This window comes from Ptychodera flava, chromosome 2, assembly GCF_041260155.1.
Source record: "Ptychodera flava strain L36383 chromosome 2, AS_Pfla_20210202, whole genome shotgun sequence".
Lineage (NCBI taxonomy): Eukaryota > Metazoa > Hemichordata > Enteropneusta > Ptychoderidae > Ptychodera > Ptychodera flava.
In genome coordinates, this window is record NC_091929.1 from 41,558,809 (window position 1) to 41,564,875 (window position 6,067).

The following is a 6,067-nucleotide window of genomic DNA, read 5'->3' on the forward strand; positions in this document are numbered from 1 at the left end:
GATTGGCTTTTTAGCGATTTTTTTAATGGAAAACTTGTGTGAATGTACAAATGACACTGATAGTAGCATCTTCAAACATGTTAAAGAACTCAATCGGTTTTGATATGTTTAAATGATAATCAAGGTGTCGCGTGGAAAATGTTTGAAGGGGACACACACACACACACACACACACACACACACCACACACACACACACACACACACACACACACATATATATATATATATATATATAATATATATATATATATATATATATATATATATATATATATATATATATATATATATAATACAAAGTACTTAAAGGACATTAGGTCTACCTTTAGGCGAATCAAGTATGCTTTATTCTATGTATCGGCTGCACTTTCCTGTTCTACTTCCAAAAGCCTGCCAGAATAACATAATTCTGTTTGACAAGTACTCTTGTAATCCCACCGTAATCATTGTCCGGACTTATTGGACAATACCAATGCTGACTGTACATGTATGGCTGTGCTGGACTTTTCATCACGCTCCAGAGAGTAGAACAAGAAAGTGGTGCAGTGGATACACAAAATACAAACACCCCAAAATTAACCAACTTTATAGCTTAAAACTGATAACCAAACATACTTCATATCAATCAGAAAGAGTTTTCTTCGACTCCCCTTTACGTCCCAACATCCTTCGAATTGCCCCATATTGATATTTCAGGCTCCCCGTCAATGCTCCCGCCTCCCTCCAGTAGTGTTTGTGAAAGTACCCTTAGTAACGAATTTAGGATGGAAGGAGTTCGTGTGCGGATTAAGAAAAAAAACTTGATGAGATGCAGGGCCGGGGGAAATTCCAGAATCATACTGGAGTCAATGCAGCGCCGTACGTCACTCTTTCATCTATTGTTGCAATTCAAATAAAATAATAATGCGAATTTTTTCATTTCGAATCAATTTTTGCAACTTTTCTATGTAAGACATACAAAAACTGACAAGAAATTTGGATCAAGGATAATTCCAGATGTTGTAATCACCGCCACAGTGGAAGGCCTGTAACTACCTAAATTGCTGTTTACATTAGAATGATAACACTTATCGCATTAATTAAGAAATCTCCAAGGTTGTAAATATACTTCCTGTCATTTGGTCTTATGTAATAACAAGGGGTGGAACATTTGATATTCAGGAAGGGGTAGGGTCTAGAAGATTGATGATGTAGCATACCAGATCCCTTGTACATTTTTGCCCACTCCCCCCTTCTTTTTGTCAAGCCTTCTCTGTCTATTTTTTTGTTGTTGACATTTGCTTATGTATTTAGGATCTGCTCGTCCCATTGCTATAGATTGCTATCCCATTGATATGCATGTTCCTAAAGATGACCTCCAGTACCTAAGTTGGAGACCTTATTTGCTTTTGTCATTCTTCTTTTTCCTGGTTTAAATATTTCTCGAATGGACCGATTCAAACCGAATGTGAGCACATAGTGTCCTTGACGGTATTTTTTATTTTGCGACCGGCATTTGTTATATTGCGCTGTGTATTCCTCATATTGTGATGAACACTTCTTATATTGTGACACGCATTTTTTATATTGTGACGCGCTTCGTTATATTATGATGAGCATTCTTCATATGGTGATTGGCATTCTTTCTATTGTGATGTGGACTCTTCATCATGTGATGAGGACCATACAACGCCTATTTTTGAGATGCAAATAAATATACGGCTAGTTTTCAATCGGGTTCGAACCCACAACATACGGCATCAGTCGCCTAGTGGAGAGGCCACAGAGAGAACCGCTCGGCTAAATCTCCACTCCCAAAAAAGAGTGGTTCAATAGCCGGCTAAGTTATTACATTTTTCTGACTGAGACCGCTCCACACGTTGTAGAGTTCGTGAAGCACTCACGCACGCATGCTCACTATCACACATCGCATATACAAACTTTATCAATATTTGCAATATTCAAGAAACGTTTAGAATAATGAAACTCAATTTCTGAATTGTAGCTAGGCATATGATACGATATCATATAACTAAGAATGTTACGTAAAATAAAAGAACTGAAATTATAACCACTTGTTATATAGCATCGTTGGCGTAATATAAATTTTACGTACAACCGCGACCGGGGTGTAGAAAGCGTCCTCTGAAAAGCCGGAAGCCTGGCTCAATCCCAAGGGAGGACTGTCTGGCGAAGTTGTGTGTTTGATTTTCTCGGTCAGATCGGTTAAAGTTACATGAAGCTGCAATAGTTGTAGCCGACGGGCTGTGCGCCGACTTTTTTCTGCCTTTTTGGCTGTGTAGCGCTGCGCCAGCCCGTACAGCATTACACAACCACGGCCTGGAGCTACGCAGCAAACACGGCAGGAAAAGCTGGGGCACCGCCGATAGACGACAATAACTGCAGCAAAGTTACCGTTACCCATTGAATTTGCAATAATAGCAACAGGATCGTCGCTGATTCTGAACTCTGAACAATTCTGCTGGAAATACAGATTTATGTTGTACACATCACCATATAACAAATGCCCGTTACTATATAACAAATGCCTATCACCATATAACAAATGTACATCACTATATAACAAATGGCCATCATCAACAAATATGCATCACCATTTAGCAAATGCCCATCGCCAAAAAACATATGTGCAATATAATATAACAAATGCTAATCACCATACAACAAATGCCCATCACCATATAACAAATGTACATCATATAAGGGAGCCGTCATTATTTACGGGCTGGGGGGTCGGAGGAATTGCTTTAGAAACTCCACAATTTCGAGTAACCCCCTGCCAACCATGACGTGTTTGAGTAACCCCCTCTCTGCTACAGAAATTTTGAGTGACCCCCCCAAAAAAAATGAAATCGGGAAAGTAAAATATCTATACAGTAAAATGGATTGCTACTATGACCGTCCCTGTACTGATTAAACCCTGTGGTACAGGTCTGTGTTGGAAAGAGGTTCCATTGCTGTGACAGGGCTGATGTACAGGTTTGTATATAGTGCTCTGATGAATGCATTGCTCTCCGTAGTTTTTTTGACAATTGGGGCGAAAGTTTCCGCACCACAAGCTACCGCGCAACGGGGGGAGGTCAGGAGGGGGGTATCCCCCCTCCTGCCGTTGAAGCTTTTGAAAAATAGAGATTAAAATTGTGTTATTTGGTGGCACTTGGGGAGTATTTTTTCAGATTTTTTTCTTATAAAAAAACTCAAAGGAACAAAAGTCTGAGACAGTATTCCAAAACTTATATTCAAGTTCACTGATTTCAATGAAGATTACATTTTTTGCAAACGAAAACATAGGTACATATACGGGTATGAACATACATATCTCAACATACATATTGCTGTTCTTTACTATTACTGTTGTATTAATTCATAACTTCACTAAATGCTTCAGTACATATTAACAAAATTGAGTAGCCCCCCTTCTTGTTCTCCACTTTTGAGCAACTCCCTGGTAGCTTTTCATTTTTTGAGTGACCCCCCTCAGATTCCTCCGACCCCCAGGCCGTAAATAATGACGGCTCCCTAACGAATACACATCACCATATAACGAATGCTCATCATCATATAATAAATACGCATCACCATATAGCAAATGCCACAAACCGTATAACAAATGTGTATCACCATATAACAAATACGCATCACCATATAACAATGCCATCACCATATAACAAATACGCATTGCCATATAACAATGCCATCACCATATAACAAATGTGCATCGCCATATAAGAAATGCGTATCACTATATAACAAATACGCATCACCATATAACAATGCCATCACCATATAACGAATGTGCATTGCCATATAACAATGCCATCACCGTATAACAAATACGCATCACCATATAACAATGCCATCATCATATAACAAATACGCACCACCATATAAACAATGCCATCACCATATAACGAATGTGCATCACCATATAAGAAATGCGTATCACCATATAACAAATGTTCATCAAATCATCATTTTACGTCACTTAAGACAGCTACGGCTTTCCAAATATTAGCGCCAAACTTATCTAAGGTGCGCCAAAATATGCCGAGACAAACAAACGTTAACAAATAAAACTGTCAATATTCGGACAGTTCGAGTCTCCAGTCACGAATAAAGATGATAGTTCTAAATTTATCACGAAAATACCACAAAATGATGCTCTCGGACACGCCGTCCTCCGCGGATACGCTGCGCTTTTGAGGTATTTTAGTAAAAGCAGACTTTTATCTTCTCTGTTCACCATCTGATCAGGTGAAATATCGGGTAAAACCCCAAAGTCACCGCAGCTTCAACTCTTCTGACAAAGGCTGTCCAAAATGGTCGGTAATAATGTTTTCTTTCCTACCAATCTTTGATTTCGGCGATTGAAAACTTTTGTTAACAATTATACATTGACAGAATTTTTCAGGAGCCTCGTGAGGCCTTGATGCTGCATTATTGGCAGCTCACATACGTCCACATGATGATCGGAAAAAGATTTTCGCCGGGGACAAACCCCTGGACAAACTTGATATCCTCGCATAAATGAGTCTCCTTCCTCTCTTTGTACAGCCGAAGGCTGTTGTCTACTTTTGTGACACTTGTACCACACACAACCAAGATATTATTTTGTGTTTTCGATGAAACAAATCAATCGGCGTTATTTTCGTTGGCGTGATCGCATTGGACATTTAAGGGTACTGAAGGTGCCCTCATTGAGCAAGATCATCAATTACAGCTAATGAGTTTATGCATAGGGACACGACGGCATTGTTACTCCTCCCATTATGCAAATCGCTATGGTGTCATCTCATGAATGATTAATTTTAGAACTTGTTCCGTATCTCATTTATCATTCATACATCGCGGCTAGAAAAAAGAGAAGCGTTTTCCCTGCTACATCGCGTTCATTATTTATTAACAGACTTGGGTCCTGTCTAATGCTGAACTTATTTGTTGACACTGAACTTTCTCGCACTAATTACAATGTTACTGATGACTGCATTTTACAAACTGTCAACAAAACAGAGGTATTTCATATTCAGGTAGTGTTGATAGATCATATTCTGTACTTTTCCACCTACTCCCAGAAGTAAACAAAAGCCGAGTCGGTTGTTCCTTGGCCATGAATATTTTTATTCATCGCCGAGGAATGCAAGACTCGGCTTTTGTTCTGCGATTTTTCTTGATAAGCACTATTACACCATTATCTTCCAAAACAAATGAAAAAAGTACAAGTGTTGGATTCAACATAGACCAAATAGCATAGGAAGGAGAAACAGATAAAATGAATAAACTTTATACCTTATTTATACATGTGTAAATGTCAGCTGAATACAATTTATTGAAAAGGACACACTGCCATTTATAAGAAGTTGATACGCGAAAGTAAGACCTAAAAAATAGATGCCCACGACACTAATCAATTTCAGCCTCACATCATAAATACATTAATAGGCGTTCTGTAGTGAAATAGCGACCTTTAATGGTAACAAATTAATGAAATTTCAAAGTTAATATAGCAGGCAAGAGGACAAAGATGTTGATTAATGTACTGAAAGTTTACATAAAAAACCCAAGAACAAGAACATACCAAGACAAGTGCAGTAAATATTACAATGAGAACTACCTTTTGCAGTATATGGTAAAAAACGACAAAACTAAAACTCTAGTGGATAATTTTTCAATTCTTCTCTAAATCTATATCTCCTAGAAATTATTTTGATATTTTGTGGAATATGTTTCCACTAAAATACCAGTCAATTTAATAGAGGTTTGCTAAAAACTCATTCACCATTTCGAGGAAAGGAGTACATTTTTATCTTTGGATCGAGTACTGTATATATGATCAATTGAAAGAAAGTACGATTTGAAATGCAAGGGAGTATATCATTAAGTCCATCATATAAGAAAATGACGACCTAAGCTTGAATTGTTCATTCACATCAAGAATTTTACAGCAAGGGCGACTGGAAATGGGGCATCCAATTTGCAAATTACCAAGCTGTATTGCTGACCAGATAGTGAATTCATTTGGTAATGAGCAAGTGTCTTTGTTAGCTTGTCAGCGTTATCGTTTTACA